This window comes from Anthonomus grandis, chromosome 9, assembly GCF_022605725.1.
Source record: "Anthonomus grandis grandis chromosome 9, icAntGran1.3, whole genome shotgun sequence".
Lineage (NCBI taxonomy): Eukaryota > Metazoa > Arthropoda > Insecta > Coleoptera > Curculionidae > Anthonomus > Anthonomus grandis.
In genome coordinates, this window is record NC_065554.1 from 11,495,920 (window position 1) to 11,518,489 (window position 22,570).

The 22,570-nt window shown below is 32.9% G+C and overlaps 1 protein-coding gene across 2 annotated transcripts in view; it reads left to right on the forward strand.

Moving 5' to 3' along the window:
- Positions 1-22,570, forward strand: part of LOC126740428 (flotillin-2) — a 512,088-nt gene that overhangs the window by 429,634 nt on the left and 59,884 nt on the right. Inside the window, exon 1 of one of the 2 annotated variants that reach the window (XM_050446454.1) lies at positions 21,335-21,645. The exons of the other annotated variant lie outside the window; for it this stretch is intronic. The gene's annotated coding sequence lies outside the window, so the exon portion shown is untranslated. Of the gene's footprint in view, positions 1-21,334; positions 21,646-22,570 lie in introns of those variants that run through there. 2 annotated transcript variants of the gene reach the window in all.

The following is a 22,570-nucleotide window of genomic DNA, read 5'->3' on the forward strand; positions in this document are numbered from 1 at the left end:
TTACTTCATTATGAAAATGTAAATACGTAAATTATTCTTCTAGTTTTTGTACTATCTTATTCATATTTTGTAGTTAAAAGTTGATTAGTAGGGTTTATTTAAAGTTCTACTTACCTTTAGTTCAATATTTGCTTCTATAGTATCTAGTTTTTAAGTAGTTCATCTTGTCTGAGGGCCCCATTTTGGCCCCAATTTAAGTTATTTAGGTTATATTATTCTAAATCACTGTATTTTATGTTTTCTAACATTTGTAAACTTGCTTTCTTTGTCTGTCAGTATTCTCCTGAAATTATTGGTCTCTTTTGGCAAAAACAATAAAGAAAATTCTAAATATTTCGAAATTGTCCCATCGGGCTTTAAAAAGGTCGTAATAATTTATTCAGTTTTAATTGTTTAGTCAGTTTTACCTTGGAAACAATTAAATAATAGTCAAGGCGAGTTAGGTTAGTGTTTTTGACGTTGTCAATAAAAGTGTGTTCCCAAATTTCGTTACAATTGATGTCAAAAGTGGGATATTTGGAAGCCCATTTTAGTGGATGTCTTTAACAAGAAGTCAGGCAAAGATGGAGACCGAGAAATTGATGGAGCTGCTGGTAAGAAAGTTTGACGAGCAAAAAGTAGAACAAGAGGAACGACACTGTAAACAGATGGAAGAACAAGAAGAACGAGACAAGAAACAGGAAGATTTACTAAAGACAATTAAATCCGAGCTGAAGAAGGAAATTTAAGTCATGATTAGGACCATAAAAGATGACCTAAAGAAAGAAGGGGAAGACCTCATTAAAACCATGAAAGATGACTTACTAAATTTAAAAGATAATCTTAAAAAAGAATAGGACGAACGAAACAGAAAACAAGAGGAACGAGTTTTACAACTTGAGATGAATCAGAAACAATAATTAATTAACTTCGAAGCAACAGTGGAAGAACAATTTGGACATGTAAAAAAAAAAGATCCAACAACTAGAGATGAAAGTAAAGCGGGCTTCTCTTTATCCCGATCCTGGAATGCAAACAATGATGAAAGTGAAGCCACCAAAATTCGACGGCAAAGAAGCATGGTGTACCTACTTCAATCAGTTTGAGGCCGCTGCTAGGGGAAATCGTTGAAATACCGAAGAAAAGGCAATCAGTCTTAAGCTATGCCTGAGAGGAGAAGCAACAGAAATATTAAGAATGGTGCCATCTAAGGATTAGCTTAATTTCGACGTTCTGGTGCGTACCTTAGAGATGAGATACAGTGAAGCCCATCTACATCAAGTGTGCTAGGCTCAATTGAAATCTAGGAGACAGCAAGCCGACGAAGGACTTTAACAGTTTGAGGTCGATGTTGCTCGATTAGTAAATCTGGCTTACCCTTCAGCCCCAACAGAATTCCGAGAACAAATTTCTATAAATTGTTTTATTGACGGAGTTCGAGATCCAGATACTAACCATGCTCTAAGCATTGCTCATCATATAAGTATTTCAGAAGCTTTGGCCCATGGACTAGAGTATTAGGCAGCTTTTTAAGCAACTAGAAGGCAGACACGGATAAGGCAAATCAGACTTCAGAAAGTGATCTCGAAGACCGCTTAAAGAAGATTGAGACATTTTTGGCTAGAAAACCAAAGAGACCATTCCGCTGTTGGAACTGTAATGAGGAGGGGCACCTTCAACATTCCTTCAACAGGCCCCAAGCATTGATGTTGAAGGCATTGACCAGAGGAAAAATAATGCAATATCTTGTTGGTGCGCCCTTTAAACGAATTGCCATAGACGTAGTAGGACCCTTTCCTACTAGTAGCTCCAGAAACCGATATGCTCTTGTTGCTATGGATTACTGTAGTAAGTGGCCCGAGGTTTATCCGATTCCAAACCAACAAGCAACGACAGTATTTGAAGTGCTGCTTTGGTATTTCTCGATTTGGTGTCCCCAGAAAGATACATTCAGACCAAGGAAGGAATTTTGAGTCACGAATATTCCAACAAGTATGTCAGTTGCTGGAAATCAATAAGACCCGTACAACTCCCCTACACCGTCAGTCTGACGGAATGGTTGAAATATCTAATCGCACATTGGAAATCTATTTGAAAATTGTGGTAAATTCCAAGCAAACCAACTGGGATACCTGTATACAACCATTGGCATATCGTTCTTCTATCCACAACTCTACTGGAAAAAAGCTCGACAAAAGTTGTATTTGGTGATGAACTTCATTTACCTTTGGAAATTATTACTGGGAGACCCGACAAGGCGGAAAGCCTTGAGGAGTACGTCGAGCATCTACAAGAGCGTTTACGAATGGTCCATGAAGAGACACGGGATAAACTTTGACAAAAGGGACAGAGTATGGTTATATAATCCACGGAGGATGAAGGGAAAGTCACCAAAGCTTCAGAAGGATTGGCAAGGTCCGTTTCATGTGGTCACCAGAATTAACGACGTAGTGTACCGGTTCCAGCGACGTCTGACGACGCGACGAAGATAAATTGTAAACGTCGTCCGGTTAGCGCCTTATGATGACTCCGATAGGTCGGGAGGTGTTGATTATTAATCAACACCTCCCGAGGAGGGGAGCAGTATTATGAAAATGTAAATCGTAAATTGTTCTTCTAGTTTTTGGACTATTTTATTTATATTTTGTAGTTAAATGTTGATTAGTAGGGTTTATTTAGGGTTCTACTTACGTTATATTACGTTATTATACGCTGGTGATTACACTTTAGAATAGATGTATAAAGAAATTGCTTGTGTGTAATGTACTTTTCTAAAATCTTTGTTCAGTAAAACTCTATTTTTTACTTAAGAACTTGTCGATACAGGTTATCCAAAAAGTAATACAAGCAGGTACAAGAAAACAAATTATCAGCAGCTATTCGAATATTCCAAAATTAAAGCCTCTATCCATGCCATTTTACACCCGTTCAGTGTGTACTCGCCTCAATTTTAGATCAAAATTGAAATTTTGTCATGTACAGAATCGGCAAAGCGTAGATTCGATACATATAAATCATTTGTTACTTAGAGCTGAGGCTTTATTTACCTGATGGGGCATATTTAATTTTCAAAATAGATATATGTGGGAAAATGAACACCCTTCAGTTAGTTGTTAACCGCCACTTTCACTATGCAAATTTAATTAATTTAAAATAAATATTTTATTAACAATTATATTATAGGCCTCTATAAATCACCTTCCAATTTAAGCAAAGAGATTTGAAGATTCTGACTAAATTAAATATTTTTTAAAAAATTCTAAGAGGTATTTCTTATGATAACCGTTTGTAGCAGAAAGTGACAATATTCTTTTAATTTTATTCTCTATTTTTCTAATAATATAACCTAAATTTTAATCATTTTTACTTTTGGTTTTGATATCTTATAGTTTCTGAAAATTGTTGTTTCTAACGACTTCAATACGCTATACATTTTTTATGTAAAACCAAAAACATTTTTTGTTAGGGCACCTAAAAAAGTAAAAACAACGTAAATAGCGTCCTCTATTAACAACACGAAAATTATAAAGGAATTCAGTTTCTCAAAGATTCTTATGTTCTAAATTTTCTACTAATGTTTCATTTCGTTAAGGAATTAATTTTATGAGATTATTAAAGTTGTAGCAAATTAAAACATAGATCTTAATATTTTAGCTTGAGAAGTTATTGTTATTCTATGTCTCAATACTTGGATCTTGTAATACAAAAGCCATTCTTTTCAAAAGCTGAACGTTATTTAAAAAAAGCGTCTATTTATAATTGACAGTGAAAATAGTAAATTATAGTTTTGATTTCATATTTAAAAATAATTATAATTTGTTGGTCAATTGAAGCAAAAAAAATGTTTATAAACAAGAAAAACCTATTTATAAAGTACAGATAAGTTTCATTTGTTTATGTAGCAATAGTGTTATATGTTGTTCAATACGTTTACGTATTGTACGAACCGAAACCGTTTGATATTAATTTTGCAATTTACATTACGCCTTTAATAGAGGCGAATATTATTCAGAGAAAAATTATGTTTGTGTATTTTTTCACAAACATAATTTTTCTCTGATGTTATTTAATGAAAACGAAATTTCTTTCTGTTTTGTTTATTTTTTGTGTCCCGAGGATGATTTCATAAAAAGTCAAAAAACGTTTGAACAAAAATCCTTTTATTTTCATTTTTCCAGCAATTCCTTCTCTAAAATTTACAACGCCTTGAAGAAGTAATTAAGATTACTACTTAAAACACGTTAATAAAGAAAAGTTGCTATCTCAAAGATAAAATGTCATATTTTAAATTTGAGAATACCATTATATAGCACGTTATATTTGTGTCTATACAAAATCTTAACATTTATTCCGCATGCCAAGATATGCCGATTTGAAGCAACTTGTCTCACTCTGAAATTGCTTCTTTTCCGAGATCTAAAGGATAAAATTGAAAGTTTTTGACAGCTGTTAAAAATTTTGTAATGTGAACGACTTTTAGTGTGGGCAATTTGAATATTTCTAGAACATGATGATTGTCAGTTGTCACATGTTCTGCCACTGTTGCCTGTTCTATGTTAACATCTAGAGTTCCAAATATTCCATGACATTGTCCAAACATACATAAATTAAGCATTTTTATAAACAGAAATCCTATTTATTTGGAAAAAATAACTTGCTTTAGAAGATACAATCTTTAGAGCTACATATTTTTCAACAAACTTTAAGTATTTACAGCACATAATGTTTCAGAAAGATAAAGCAAATTTGCAAATCTACATTAAAATTTTTAAATTAATTATAATTATATTTAAATGTAAGCAATATAAGCTAAAAAGCAGTCAGATACAAAATGGTCTGTTAACGTGTAGATTCTGTTGCTCAAAGTTTTAATTAGTAACAACTCAAAGACCATTTGAATAGCTCTCAATCAAAAGTACTCATTATTAACATAGATACATACAACTCTACAGTATACTCATAAGCAATATTTTCTATCAAATGTGATTTAGACGTCGCACTGTAGGTTTCATAAAACTATTTAGTAAATGATGATGTTTGAGACTTTTTGACCTTAAGCAGTTTTTTCGAAACCGGAAAATTTTGAAGCGAAGAACCTCTAGTTTTGTTTAATTGGCAGTTTTTTCAAAATATTTATTATGGTGATTTTAACCAAAATAGTTACTAATTTGAGTCTATAATCTCTTCTTATATATATTATAATATAAAATATGTTGTTTATTAGATTGTTAATATATTGATCAATTTAAGTTTATGCTGATAATGAATAGTTATATGTTTATAAACAAGAAAGATATCTTTTAAATACACAAATAAGATACTTTCGTATATTAACGGCATAAAGTGTTAAATATGGTTCAATAAGTTTAATTAATTAGACAACGTCTGATATTACTTTTGCAATAACTTCATAACATGAGGCTTATTTATTACAGTGTTGGACCATTATTTACTATTTATAAACTAATAACCATACAGCATATTTTGCAGCTGAATATAAATTTCATATATTGTATAGTAGATCTCACACGTAATATATTTTGGTCATCTGTCACAGAACCATAAAACAATATTTATGTCAGGATAAAATAAAAAAAGTAAGATTTTATAATTATACAGGTTGTTAGAAACTCGAGGCCCATAAGAATCTACATATATAATATAATAACAAATGTGAAGATGATGAAATTAGGGCAAAGTTGCGTATTTTTATGTTTGTTTTGATGAAACATTACACAATTCAAAAAATTATAAATTTTTAACTAGTTGCGAAAATATTTGAAATCGGAACATTTTGAAAAATTGTTTTCATTTCTTCCTGGATTTATTTATTAAACTCAATATAGCTAATAAGCGCCTTTTTTGGCCTCTCTATTCTTTGACGGTCTTTGCAACTTCCAGTTTGTTTCTTCCAATTGAAATTTCTGAATTGTTCTTATAATTGGTGTGCGATCTTAAAATATTGTATTGAAAAGGTCTTAAGTTTGTTGGTAAGATCGCTTGTAATTTCCAAATCCTCGAAACATAAGAAGTGTGATTCTTTCTTTCTCAGCAACAAAGTAATGAAATTTCCTTAACAGGTAAAAACGTTTAAGAAGTAAATAACATTTTTGATAAAATATAGTAAAGTATACCATATGTTACATGAAGTTGCAGTTGTTACGTAAAGTTAGCATATGTTGTTAAATTTTGCGTAGAATCAGAAAATGCATAAAAAATATACCATTCCATTTATTATTCCAACTTTGGTCTCTACTATTGTTGGGATGCCTGCTGTATATGCATATGCAATCTTCCTAGTGTAGATCTAAAAGAGATCTATAATTTTTATTTGGGACACTTTTTTATAAAAGGATGCGTTCACGAATTATTAAGGGGGTCCGGGACTTTTTTAACATACGGTATAGCAAAGCCTCTGTGATTAAATAAACCAATAAAAAGTTTATAGAATAGCTTAAGTTCGCAAAAGTCTATATCATCGTTTAAAAACTAATTATAAATAAACTTCATGACTCATTAAATAAATACAAAAAATAGGCATAAATTCCAAGCCGTTCTTTAAGACAAAAATTATGTAGTTTCAAGTCGTGGAGCTATAAGTTTCACAACTTGTTACCTACATATGTCAACAAATACTGTAACTTTCATTGAACAACTCCGATGCACGATCAGTTGCAACTTTTTCGGGGTGAACCTCCCTCTTCTCTGACTCCTCTTCAAAACCAGTTTTTGGTTGAACAACCTATTGAACCACCACTGATAAGGTAGATCTTGTAGTGTCTCGTTGTAACACCAACGCAACCCAACCCAACCGAATCAGGTCTGATCAATAATTCTTATTGATCAGATCTTATTAATAAGGCATATCACGATGTTAAGGTAGTCCTTCCAAAACTCTCGAAGGATAAAGTTTATGTTCTTCATCATCTCAAAGCAGTGCTGAAAAATGTGCTTGATGTACAACTTCTTAAAATAAGAAATCATCTATTTATCCGTGGGCTGCAGGATAGGAGTGGTGTTAGTTGGTAGAAAACCTTTATAAACTTGAAATCTTCGAGATTTAGTGAGTGAGAAGAAGCATTGTCGAGAACGAGAGGAGCCTTGCATGGGTAGAATGTTTTCCTGTACATATTTTTTAACAGAATGGCCAAACACCAGGCTTATCCACTCCACAAAGAATTTCCTCATGACCCACGCCTTCTTGTAGTCACTTAACTTGTAGTTTTTCTTTTAAAATCTTATGTGACTTAAAGGCTCTGGGGCTCTTTTTCGAATAGTATACTAGCAGAGGCTTGATTTTGCAGTCGTCACTCGCATTGGCGCAAAGTGCTAAAGTTAATCTATTCTTCATGGATTTGTTACATCCTTCATATCCTTTTCCAGAAAAGGCTTGTCTCGTCATAGTTGACGACTTGCTGGGAATGTATCCTTTGGCTTTTATAATTTGGGAAAACGTTTTAAGGCAGCTGAGGTTTACATCAACTGCTTTTACATCCAAACTTGCTACCTCACCATGCCTGACGACAGACTGAATGCCGGTCCTTTTCCTTAAGTTGTCAAACCAGCTACGACTGACTTTAAACGAGTCTTTCGATTCTTCGTTTATAGAAGTGTGTGGGATCTAGTTCAGCAAATTATCGTAAATCGCTCGTGCCTTCTCACATACGACGGTGGTCCCAGAAGTACCCGGCCTGACCTAGAGATGTCGGTAGTAGTTTGAAAAATATCAGTGTATTAGAAAGTATACAATCTATAAAGCATATATTTCAAGTTTGAAGACGCCACGTTGTTTAGTATTTGTTTGGCAGCCATCAATAGTGAACGTTTTCAGTGAATTTGTAAAAATGGAGAAAATTGGTCATCGTTATGTGATACAATACTTTTATTTGAAAGGCCTTAGCCCAACCAATATAAAAGCTGAACTGGATTCTACTCTCGGTGAGTCTGCTCCTTTGTTAACAACAGTAAAATATTGGGTATCAAAGTTTAAACCAGGTCGTATGAGCTGCCAAGACGAGCATCGCAGTGGTCGACCAAATGAGCTGACGACTCCAGAAATTTTAAAGAAAATTCACAAAGCGGTACTGGATGATCGACTGCTAAAAGTGCGCGAGCTAGCGGACATAGTAAGCATTTCAAAAAGTGCGGTACATTGCATATTAACTGAAAATTTTGACATGAGAAAGCTGTGTGCAAGATGGGTGCCGCATTTGCTCACACTCGAGCAAAAAGTGTCGTGAAGATGTTTCAATTGAGTATTTAGCGAAATTTAATAGCAACAAAGCAGAATTTTTGCCTATTTTCATAACCATGGATGAAACATGGGTCCATTACTTCACACCTGAGACAAAAGAACAATCAAAACAATGGACTCAAAAGGGAGAACCGACTCCAAAGAAGGCGAAAACCGTTTTATCTGCAGGCAAGGTCATGGCGTCGGTTTTTTGGGATGCGCGAGGGATAATTTTCATTGACTATCTTGAAAAAGGTAAAACTATCAACGGCGAGTATTATGCGAACTTATTGCAACGTTTGAGCGAAGAAATCAAGCAAAAACGGCCGCATTTGGTTAAGAAAAAAGTGTTGTTTCATCAAGACAAGCTCACAAATCCGTTATTGCAATGGCCAAAATTAACGAAATAAAGTTTGAATTGCTACCTCATGCACCCTATTCGCCAGATTTAGCCCCCTCAGATTATTTTCTGTTTTCAAACTTAAAAAACTGGATCAGTGGTCAAAGTTTTTCCAACGATGAATAAGTGATATCTGCAGTTAATGGCTATTTCGAGGCGCAAGACAGTTCTTATTATAAATAGGGTATCGAACTTATAAAACATCGCTGGGAAAAGTGTATAGAGCTGAAAGGAGATTATGTTGAAAAATAAATACATTTTTTTCCAAAATTTTCGTGTTTTCTTTCTTGGGTCGGGTACTTCTGGGACCACCCTCGTATGACGCTTTGTTTTAAGGTCCTTCTTTGAAGGTCACCAACAACATGAATATCTGACAGTAGTGTGCGATTCCTCGTATCTGAAATCTTGCTCTCATCTCAAAGCAAAATATTGCTCGCTTGGCGATTCGTATCTTAAAACACTCATATATTAGGTATTTTTCGTACATCGAGGTACCACTCTTTACATATTTTATGAAAACTCCATTTGTTAAGTCTGTAATAAGAACTTTTTAAATCAAAATAATCATATTCAATTTTAATCATAAATTTCATGTAAGTCGATTTTTTAAGGTGCCGGTAATAACATATGCTAACTTTACGTAACAACTGCAACTTCATGTAACATATGGTTGACCTTACTCCTTACTTTAAAAGATAGGATCGTTTAAAAAAGTATTTTATCAATAAAAATGTTATTTACTCTTAAACGTTTTTACCTGTTGAGGAAATTTCATTACTTTGTTGCTGAGAAAGAAAGAATCACACTTCTTATGATTCGAGGATTTGCAAATTACAGGCGGTCTTACCAACAAACTTAAGACCTTTTCAATATAATATTTTAAGATCGCACACCAATTATAAGAACAATTCAGAGATTTCAATTGGAAGAAACAAACTGGAAGTTGCAAAGACCGTCAAAGAATAGAGAGGCCAAAAACCGTAAGCAATGGTCAAAAAAGTCTAGAAATAAACATTCTGTTGAAGACCCAAATTTATCATGCCAAGTTGCCTACCAGTCAGACGCTTGTTTCACTGATGTGTTATCAGTTGGAAATGTCCTTAACCACAAAAAATTTTATCGTTATAAAATCACCTTAGTATAATACTGTTATACAAGAATTATTTGAAGATGATTTTGACCGCCGCTTAGAATTTTGTGATATGATGCAATAGTGTGAAGAAAATCGTTTTTTAAAAAAACACTGTCTTTTCTGATAAATCGGCATTTATGTTGAATGGTACAATGAATCGACATAATTGCAGATATTGTCAGGTGAAAATTCGCACTGGATGCGTGAAACATATACCCAGTATCCTGAAAAGGTAAATGTTTGGGCAGGTATATTTGGTATTAGGATAATAGATTTATTTTTTATTGAGGATAATTTAAATACCACCCAATATCTGGATTTGCTGAAAAATCAGATAGTACCAGAAATAAGAAGACATGCTAATGCTAATTTTCATCAAATATTGTTTCAACAAGATAGCGCCCCTCCTCAATTTGGAGTTAATGTAAAAAGATTCTTATATACGACATTTCCAAATCGTTGGATTAGCAGAAGAGGTGAAATTGAGTAGCCAGCAAGAAGCCCTGATCTCACACCCCTAGACTGCTTTCTCTAGGGAATTTAAAAAATAAAATGTATGCGACAAAGCCGAAAAATATTAACGAATTACAAGACAGAATTAGAGCAGAATGTGAATTCATATGTCCCGATATATTAGAAAACGTAGCAAATGCTTGTTCATATTACTTTTGTAACATACCTTTATCACTTAACAAACTTAAAGCGAAGCATTTGGAGTTGACTGTTGTAATTTATTCAGAAACTAGGATACGTCAGATTTTCCAAAGGCCTTTTAAATGAGATAGTAGTACTCATTTTTGCATTAATTTAAAGAAGCTTTTATTTTGATTACAGTATCTTTATGCTTTCTATAAGATTTCGCGGAATTACTGCTATTATTGACAAATTGAGTGAAACAGTCTGCACTTGTCTGATTTTTTATTGTCTTCGAATCTAGTGTTCTAAATCCCTATTTTTAACGACCATTAATTCTTATATTAGAATCGTTATATTAGTTTATTAGAATTAAGTCATTAAATCATGTCTATTATTACTTACTTGTTGACCTGTAAGTAGTCCGGTATCAGTACAATTGGTGCTCGTCATTTTCGAGTGTTGGCTCCAGGGCATAGTTGTAATATGGTACCGTAAATCCGGGTAGACTTAACCGGTTTTCAAATTTAAAGCTAATGATTTCTATACAAAAAATTAATAATAAATATTTTTATAAGTAATGTACATCTTACATTATAAACCCAATGGGTACTATAAGTATTTTCTTTTAATTTATGTATGTAATTTTTAGGGTTGAGGTATTGAAAAAAAAACATTGATGGTCAGCTTCGCCCAGTAGTGGGGTGAAGTTAACCGACTACTGCGTTTGCTTGATAAAATACGGATAATATTAAAAAAGATGAAGTTAACAACCAAATTTAGTTGGAAAAGCGTACTGTTTATTTTCGTACGTACAAATTTACTTTTATATTTTTTTAGAGACTTTACTTAGCCTTTGTCGTTGTTTATAATAGAAATAACTTATCGCATAAAGTGTTTTAGATTTTTCTTAGTTGCGTCAACAACCCAAGAATCACTTTTGATACTTTTCTTAGCTTTTTCGAATTAAGAATTTGCTGAAAGATGCCCTCATCAAAGTAAAAAAAACAAATGATTAAAAAATCTGCCAGTTAGATTCTACTTACTAAAATCTTCTCATCATCTTTTTTTAGCCGGCAGTTTGGAAATGATCTTTCGTTTTTATAGAGAATTATTACCACATAATAAAAATTGATTATATGCATTTTGTTTTTCTGTTGCTGATATTCTATCAATCAATAAATACCTTTAGTCTTTTTTTTTACTGATGATATTTCTTTATTGCTCTATATTCAATTTGTTGGTCAACTTTACCCACATGGTTTACTACACTTCAAATATTTTTTTTTTATTTCGCTGTGATTTCTATAAAAAAGGTATATTTTTAAATTTTTTATATGTATACCAACAATACACAATGTCCCATTTTGGATCAGATTGCAGGGTGTCTCTGTCATTTTTTAAGATATAGCTTTGCGGTTTTCGCGACCCTGTATCACTTTTTTCTAAAACTTTTAAAGCCACAAACAGAAATATTCCAACTACTTTTGTGCCTGAAATACAGGGCGAAAATGAAAATGTTCACTTTTGGAGATGTTATTATTTCTCAAGCCCTGTATATAATAATAATAATAATAATAATAATGTTTATTTTCAAATGCAATATAACAAAAGAAATACAAGTAAATTTAATAAACATCGGCAATAAATACATAATGCCCCCAGCCCTCAGGAGCTAGTACGCTGTGCGAGGACTTGCTGGTATTTTTTTTCGCCTTAATATACTGCACCAAAGCAAGACACAGATCAAGATTAAAATTAAAGGACCATATAAGTGGACATGTTAATTTCTAATATTTACCAAACCATCGCAAAATAAGCTGTCTATTTTGAAGGATAATAAATTTTTTGATCCTACTTTTAACCAATCCCAATAAGTTGCTACCTAGAATAACACCTCTCATTTCTACTGGTAAAAAATTATAATATCTGGCAAGAAGATAAGTAAAACAATGTTGCCCTATTGTCTTCCTAGCTCTAGTGGTTTGTGAGGAATTCTGTTGACGATTTCTTGTATTATACTGATGGGTAATTAATGAAATGTTTGACTTATATTTGTGTAAATATGTTAAAATATTATAAAAAAATATTTGACGAATATCGATAATTTTTGTTTCACTGTACAGTAGATCTGAGGAATATAGTCTGGGTTGTTTATAAATAATTTTAATGATACTCTTCTGAACGATTTCTATAAGGCGATTATAGGCATTTTAAAAATACGTCTCTAGCCCCTCCCCTTCGTAAAATTCCGTATTGAAAAAGAGTTTCTACCAAGGCATAATAAATTATTTTAAATGCGAAGTGCTTAATATTCCAGCTAAAAACTTAAATCTACCCAATAAAGATCTTAAGGTATTTTCAACTTTTTGTATATGAATATTCCACTTAAGTTGTTCATCTATGATGGTAATACCTAAATATTTTATGCTAGGTACTGATGAAATATAAGTTATCTTATCGTTCAATTGAATATTTAACCTATTTAATCATAATTTGGAAGACCATCTCTGTATGATGAAAAACGCAGAAATTTAGTTTTATCATAATTTACACTCAATTTCCTGCTCGAAAACCAATTAAAAACATCCTTTAAAACCTCTTCTGAAATTCTTTTTACAATTTCCCAGTTTTTTTCGGTAAAAAATAAAACTGTATTATACGCGAAGCTAATAAAATCTGCTGAAAAATTTGCTTCCAATAAAGAGTTTAAGTAAATTATAAAAAACAAAGGTGCTAGTATATAGTGCCCTGAGGTACACCGCACTTTACAATTCTTGTTTCGCTAAAAATATTTCCTATGGCAACCCTTCGGGTGCGACCAGATAAATAATTTGTAGATAATTTATGCGGTATTCCCCGTATTCCAATATTATCCAAGTCCTCCAACAGTTTATGGTGGTCTACTGTATCGAATGCCTTAGCCAGATCCAGGAAGACACATAGACAAGGATTACAACTATCGAGAGATTTGGAGATATGATAGAAAAAAAATTAAAATTGCTTATAATAGATATTTTTATATAGGTATAAGTCAGTGGCGTATTAAAAAAAATTTTTAGAGCATTGTTTTTCAGATTGAGCACAAACTTGGTATTTTTTAAATGGGATACCCTGTATATTTTAAAGTCAAATTTTTGCAATTTTTTTTCTGAATACATTGATGTATCATAATCTAATTCTTAAATAATTTTAGCTCCAAAATCAGAAAAATCCATATTTTTGTTTGACACCCATATTGAATTGTAATCTCCAAATATTTATTATACTGTGTATGGCCTAATGAAATTTATAGCATGATCAAAGAGTTCTTCTAATAAAAATAAAATATCCTTCTTCTTTGACTAAACAATGAGTTAACCTATCATAAAAGCGATTTCGTACAAACGTTTCTGGAAAAGGAAATTGGCACAATCAATAATTTTCTCTGGCAACTCCTTTAAATTTGGTTGGCCCCCTAGATTCGTGTTTGAAATGGTATCCTTAAGATACCCCCAAAAGTAAAAGTCATTCAAAAATCAAAGTCATTTCACAACTGTGGAGATCTAGAAAGCCAGTTAATATCGCCTGTCCCAGTAATAAGTCGATTAGGAAAATTCTTTTATCATAGTCGCAATTTGACCAAGATAATCGTCTTGCTGAAAATAGACCGATCACAGATCTAAATCAGATAGAATTTGAATGATAGATGGAACTTGGTTTTATAGGCACTCAAGGTATTTTTGGGCGTTTATAGTACCAAAAATAGAAAATGGCCCTATAATATGGTCACCCAAAATACCAGCCCAAACATCAATTTTTTGAGGATACTGAATACGGCATTTAACATTTCTGGGATAATTTTTCCGAGACCAATATCGAACAATGAAAGAATCGAGTTTTCCATGAAATAAAATAGAAGATTCATCTGAAGTTAGAATATTTCATAAAAAAAATCATTTTCATTTGCGTTTTTCACAAAATTCCATTCTTCGTCACTGGCCTTCGAAAAATATATCCTGAGTTTGAGAATATTTGAAACATTTGTAGCCATGTTGTTTTTAAATTCTGCTTATTTGATTTTTAACTATTTATTGAAGTTATTTCGTTTCCACGCTATATTTCTGAACATCAGTAATGGCAAATTATACCAATAAAGAAATGGCAGCAATGCATTTCGTATATGGCCTCGCCGTTGGTAACGCAACAGCCAGGCGTATTTATCAGGAAAGGTATCCGAATCGTGTCGTACCAGATAGCCGTATCTTTTCAAATATTCATCGTGGACTTAGCGAAACTGGTTGTTTCAAGAAAGGTATTGCGGAAGTAGACCACGAACTGTCAGAACCCCTAAAATTAAGAACTCGGTGCTACAAGCAATCGAAGAACACCCTGATACGAATACGAGGAAGATCGCTAGAACTCTGCATACCTCTCATCAAATTGTTTGGCGCATTTTGGTTGATGTTTTATTATACCCATACCACATTTTAAGAGTAAAGACATTACTTCTCGGAGATTTTCCGCAGCGAGTGAACTTCTGTCAGTGGTATCTCCAGAATATTATACTAAATCCGCAGTTTAAGTCAGATTTTGTTCAAAGACGAAGCAAATTTTTCTCGGAACGCTCTTCAAAATTTTCGCAACAATTATTTATGGGCAGAACAAAACCCACATGTCATGACGGAAACTCATTTTCAACACCAATTTTCGGTTAATGTTTGGGCAGGAATTATAGGTGATTACCTAATAGGCCCATTTTTTCTACCAGGGCACCTTGATGGTCGGTCATATTTACAGTTTCTCGAAGAAGTGCCTGAGCTTCTTGAAGATATATGGTCCACATTCAGTTCCTCTCCAACACTTTTACCTGATCGTGTTTAATCCATTTCTAGAATACTACAAACCATTTCTTTTAGTTGTTCTTGCTCCTGGACTTTTTCGATAGAAGGAACTTGCACACGCGTGGTGTAGTGTGGTATTTATGACAATCTTAAAGACAAAAGAATGTCTTAAAATTCGAAACAACATTTAAAATAGTTTTTTCGCAAGGATTCGGCTTGTTTTCAAATGTAATTGAAAACAAATCCGTACATTGTACTGCCGAATTGCCTCCATAAAACCATTTAATTATTTGAACTCTTTCTGAAGGTATATAATCAACCATAATAATATAAGAAAAAAATACTTCAACAGTGCAGCATACAGTCACACAGCAAAATGAGACATTTCGATATTACTACTATTCTGTAAAAAATTAAAACAGCAAATTCCTAGAGGCTCATCGATGAGAAAAGAGTTGTTGCTATTATTTTGGACAATCCGTAATCTTCAATTCCCCAACTTGTATATAAATGTGAATGCCTCTCCGCAGTGTCAACATCATACCTAAATACCACCCACCTTGCCCTCTGATTTATTAAGAGCATGTATATTAGTGTAATAACGATATAAATAAACCTTTAAAAAAACGAAAAATGATTTATTTCAAAAAATATGTACTTAAAGTAGAAGTTATATTTTTTAGAATGAATTACAATTTTATTCAAATTTAAGCAGCTTAAGCCAAAAAGCAATCATCTACAAAGTGGTCTGAAAATTTTAATTAAAACGAGATACGGGTTTCCTATACAGAGCACCAAATTATACGAAATTGCACCGTTTGAGTTGCTCCTATTAAAATGTTTGTACTCGATATAGATAGGGTCGTTTATTACCAAGACATAGTAATTCATGAAATGGTTTTTTTGGTTATTTTACCACATTTGCTATATGAATATTCTATACGTATAATATTTTAATGAAAAGCTAAGAAAGTTTGAAGGGACGACACTGTTTTTAATTGACAGTTTAAGTCAAAATGATCGATAATTTAATGTAGTTCTTCTTTGGTTAATTTGAGTATTGTTTTAATTTGATGTAAAAGTTGAATTATTCCATTTAATTTTGTTTATTATGAACAACAAAGTATATCTTGCAACAGGGTTTTGTTTTTGTTGCAGTCGGATTAGCTGTTGATAATTTGAATATTATTTTCCACTTAAAAACTTGTTTATAATGTAATATCGATTTTGTTGTTTTTCAATACTGAATTCATTGTTTTATGAACAAAAAAAAAACTGTTTCTGGTGGACAAATAAGAGTCTTTTGTCAATAGATGGGATTAAAAATATTTTTAATTAAATTATATTGAGACCGTTGAATGTTTGGCATAATTTCATAAAAATTAAGCATATTTATAAAAGCGTTAAACTGTATGAATGATATCTTTATGGGAAATACGAAGTGTGAAACGTTGAAACGTCATTTAAAGAGTAAGTATAATGGGACCACTTAACACAGCAATAATTCATTTTGGGGTCCATATGAGAAAAGAAGGTTGTCATGGCAACCAAAAGATAAAACGTCGTATTGCAAGTCTGAGAATGCTAGCAAAGAAAAAATGATAACGAAAATGTGATATTTATTTTAAGGTATTATTGAAGAAGCCCATTTTGGAAGTATAAAATTAGATTTGAGTGAATTATTAATAATGAAGATATTTTCCTTAATAATAATTCACTCAATTTTTAAAAAGGATAATATCTTCCTTATTAATAATTCACTCATTAATAACCCATGCAATTTAGATAGAAGTCTTTTCTCCACAAAATAAAATGCCAATCTTGTTTCAAGAGTGATGCATTTTGATGACTCTAAAAGTCGCCAGTACAAAGGTTAAATCCAAAATTAACGGACTGAAACTACAAATAATTTTTTAAAAAACATTTGGTTTCACTGATTACAAACAATCAAAAACATAAATATTATAATTTTGCAGAACGTGATGATCTAATAATTCATATTAAAGCTACCTTATCTTATACATATTGAGGTAAAAATGTTCCTGCAGAGGACCAGCAAAACTCAGTATCCGATTCAAGTTTAAACAAACTTACAGAAACTTGTCTCTTCCCAACATACATTGAACAACTAAACCTTAAAAAAAATCAACTGAAAATAGATGCACACGTTCTTTCAGTTTTCTCAGAACTATGTTTATGGGATTTATGTGGTTTTTCAAGTGATTTAAATTTATTATAGAGTTTTATAAAAGAGATCACTCCACTATAATTTTTTTTCCTATATCATTATCCATAAGGAGAGATTTATTATATATTCTCATTTTCTGTGTTCCTTTTACGTTTTTAATTATCGTGAAGTTAAACTCCAAAATTTTACTTATGAAATTTTGCGATTAGATTTACTGATTCTTGATTACTTCGATTAGATATTTCTATTAACGTTTTTCATTTTTCTACGTTTAAAGTCTGCGTAGTACAGAAATTAAACATTTAGTCTAAGGTTACCAGATTATAAAAAAAATTATTTGAAGTCTTTTTTGCTCGAAAATGTTGTAGGTACTATCTATTTTTTTTTAAACTTTAGCTAGATTTATCGAAATCTTTAACGTAATATTTCGGATAAAGTAGTCTTCTTCTTGACCTTATTATATTGATATAAATTATTTAATAATCTTATCTTCATGGCATTCACATGTACCATTTTTCTTTTTCTATAATATATTTGAAGACTCTCTTGTCCAGGCGCAACATTAAGACTCTTTTAATTGTATACTACGAGGTTTTTAAAAGAAGTGAAGAAGTCGTGTTCAGTAGATGAGCATATACAAATAATTCATTTAAGAAAATGTGTAACATACTTAAATGATTGTAACAATCACCACTATATTCTAAAGATGTATAGAAATGTGATTAGCGAAAGAAGGAGTATTAGTTATAAACCCATTTAAGTGTTTTCCTATTAATTTAGTATGTTTTTTTACACGAGTTTCAATTCTTCCTTCGCTTTGACCGATGTAGCATTACAATCAGTTAATCCTGATAAAAGGAAAAAATGAGAAAGCAATCTTAATAGTACTACAAGAAGTGCTGAACATCGTTCTAAAATGGTGCGAGAGGAAGGAAATGTTCATTAATCCGCATGGAAGGGTAATAGTGCCATTCACCAGAAAAAGGAATATGGGCGAACTTAAACCGCCAATTCTGAGAGGTGAAACCATCCAATTTGCAACGGAGACGAAATATTTTGGGGTAATCTTAGATAGGACGCTTAACTGGAACTCGCATCTTGACAACACAATCAATAAAACAAAACTGCCCCTATGGAACTGTCGCAGGATATGCGGCAAAACCTAGGGAATGAACCCAAAGCAGATGCAGTGATTATACACACAGGTCATCAGAGCTACGATATCCTACGGCTCTGTGGTGTGGTGAGCAAAGCAACACAACAACTGGCCAAAACAAAACTTAACAGCCTTCAAAGGCAGGTCTGCTTGCTCACTACGGGGGCAATCAGAACCACCCCGACAGCCGCCGTGTAAGTACTACTTGGACTGACCCCTCTGCACATATACCTACGGCAAACAAGTTCATACTCGGTCGATACACCAGATCGAGTGGACTGGAATCAGAGACGGATGGAACTAAAGAAAGCCGACCGTGTATTTTCAGACTCCAAAACCAATTTTTGAGTAGGAGCTGGAATATACTGCACTAACCCAAGGACAAAAATATCTATTTGCCTGGGGAAACACTTATCAATTTTTCAAGCGGAACTACATGCCACTAGAAATCTGTGCAAGAATGCTTAACCAAATGCCACTTGGAAACAGAACCATCAAAATCTACAGTGGTAGTCAGGCGGCTCAAAATGCGCGAGAATCCTCTGACCTCTACTTGCACATCTAGCGCAATATGGAGTTGCAAAAACGAGCTCATACTGCTTGGGGAAGGGAACAAAATTACCCTAACATGAATTCCGGGACATGCTGGCCAAAAAAAGGGCCTATCAAATCCAACCCGATAGGTCTTGAACCAGGAAGTGGCAATACAGCATTACAGCAAAACACACAATCACAACCCTGGTGCATAACAAAGCAAAGCGCTACTGGGAGGGATTACTAGGACCCAACCATGCGAAGGCTTTCGTACTGGACGCAACAAGAAACGTAACAGATACCATAAGGGAACTTCACAGGAAGTACCTAAAAGTCCTAATAGAAACGTATACCGGCCACTGCAGACTGAATCACCACATGAATAGGATTGATTTGGTGGAAATCGCCGAATGCAGACTATGCATGGAGGACGAGACTGCAGAGCACATCCTATGCAGATGTCCGGCACTAGAGAGAATCAGGCAGGCCATCTTCGGAAATGCCTTACCTAAGACGGAAGACATTAAATTCTTCAAAATTCGACACGGAATTCTCCCAATCAAATTATCGAACTCTTAAAGAGGGCGGACTTGATTGGGGAAGTATAAACATCTGGGAGTCACAATAGAACTAGAGTCGCAGTGGAGGGACACAAGGTGCCTCACTCACAACAAACTAAACTTAACCCGGAAATGACCTCGGCTTAAACAAAAATTAAAAATGGAGGTGCTTTGTTAAACATTTAAATTTTGTTTTGCAATGGACCACAGATAGTAATATTTTTTTAGCTGATATCTTAACTCTGCAAACATTAAAGGAAACGGCCTAGGAAAAAAGAGCAACGCAACAGTCAACAGACTAAAATCACTAATTTCTTTCAATCAGTTCAAAAAAATTGATATGCCTCAAATCAGAAAAAAGATGAAACCGATCCCGACACCACCACCATATTATGCTGCTGCCGTTCGGTATTTTTTGAACGACGTATTTCCTTGACGATGGATTGGCCGGAGAGGTACCGTAGAATGGCCTGCTAGATCTCCTGATCTTACCCCTTTGGATTTTTTTATGGGGTCATCTAAAAACCAATGTCTTTGCCACAGAGCCTGACTTCCTTGAAGATCTTCGAAATAGAATTACTCACGAATGTCAGTTAATAACGCCCGAAATGTTCGCTAATGTGCGCAGACGTTTTGAACAGCAATTGTTAACATTTGTAAAATCATTTTCAACATTTAATGAAATAGGTGTTTTTTTTCACATTTACAATAAGATTTATTTTTTATCCACATTTATTCATATTTCTTGAGAACAAATTGATAAAATTAAAAAAAAAATAAGGCTATATAGAGAATTACCTTTAATTCAAGGTATCACTCGACCCCTATTCTCATTAAAAAAAAATTGACATGGGGGCTCTGGGGGGTGTCGGGATGACGTCAGAAAAACGCAATTTCTGTCAATAAATGTCCCCTTCCATATTAAATTTGTCGTGTTCGGCCGTTTTTGGCTAAACAGTTTATTTTTCAACATTTTTACGGGTGGACTGTTTTGTTTTGGACAAACGGTAGTGAATTGTCAGCCTCAAAATGCTTCTAATATATAGGCGGGAAACATTGTTGAAACGGTAATTAAAATGACTATTTAAATCTCGAATACATAATTCAGTATAGTGCCCATAAGAAAAATAAAGTTGATGATGGTCATCAAAAAACTTCGTATCATCAGTCACTATTATGCAAAACGGAAACAAGTGGCCATAGAAAAATACATTTATTTTGCTTTACGGCTTTAAACAACTTTATTGTTAAAAAAAATATGTATTTTTTAATTTACGTTTTTGCCTATTTCCTCAGAAATATTCGGCCTTATTTTTTAATTTTAAATAGCATTTTAATAGGCATCAAATGGCACAATTTGCTGCCATAATTTAACCGATTTTTCATATTTTATATATTTAGGACACCTTGTACATATGTGTTAATATCCTGTTATCACCCCGCAAGTACCCAACTACGTAGGACCATTAAAAATTGGCTTTAAATCATTTGTTGTAATTTTGCCGATTATTTGGCTCTTTTTACAAAAGCCATTAATATGGTAATAAACATAACTATGTATTAGAATCATACTGACCACCCAAGACAGATAAATAAAATTTACAATGATTAACTTATTTACAAAGTCCGGCGATATCGTCATCCGATTATTCCAAGACAAGAAGCGATATAAGGAGCGGGATTTCCTCCAAAGACCGATAAATCCCCTGAAACTGTGCGATTGCGTTTAAAATTTCGTTGACAGAAGTGAACAACTGTGCGATTCAAAATTCGTTTGCCGCGCTTTGCTCTTTAGAATCATTACATTGCCGGCAACGTCAGTGTTAAGGTCGTAGTCGAGCGTGTTTTTAGTTTTTACCTGAGATTTGGTTTTTGTTTGTCATTTGATCAGTTTGTTTTGGCATAGACTCTTTGTTACCAGAAGTTGGTTAGAGATATGGAGCTATTATGGATGAGCCTTGTTAGCTTGGGTTTAACTCTTGGTACTACCTATACAGTGCTTGCCAGGTAAATCATTAAAATATAGATATTTTAACGGTCCTAATATGTTAAGGTTTCTCTCTTTTGCCTCTTAGCCAACTACAGGTTTCTTGTAATCTATTCTATCTAAAATGGTACCTAGTAGTTAAGACAATATTATGCAATATATTGCAAGTTTTTAGCTCGTATTTATTGCATGTACAAGACAATATATTTATTACAAAAACAAATATATAATTATATTGATAATGATGTTCATCTTATACAATTTACAAATACTTAACATTGCAAATTCTGAAGTTAATTTTTTTGTCTTTGGCATATAGGCGAAAGTATTTGCTGTTTATTAAAATTGTCTATTTTTATTTAAATGATTTTTCAATCCAGCAATTATTTAAATAGCACACGTTTTAAAGAAAATTTGCTTATAAAAAATTTAGCTTTTTCGCCTATTTTTTAAAAAATGAAACCCAATTAACTTTTATATACCAACTAAATACAGATTCAACTTGTATTGTGCCTTGGATAGTTCTCTTATACCTCTTTCGGATTTTGTAACTAATTAAACTTGTGCATGTCATTCCAAAACCAATATAGCTTTCGATTGAACATTTCGAGCTTCTCATATCTCAGGAAGTTTTTTTAAATAGCGTTTTCAAATAAAGACAAGACAAGTTCATGTTACATTTGCGGCATTATAATATGAAAAATAGAATCATTCTTTATTGCGATAGTATATAATTTTCTATAATTAATATCTTTCCTTATTTTTATATAGCCTATAAAATATAATTTAATAAATATAAAAAGCCGTGGAAGAAAAATTGTCGGCAATAATAATTTATTAAAATTGGAATTGAATATATAAAATGATATGTAATCATGCAGATTAGTATATTTTCAATTAAATTAAAAAGTACACAGTGTCTAATTTATAGTATTATAAGTCGGA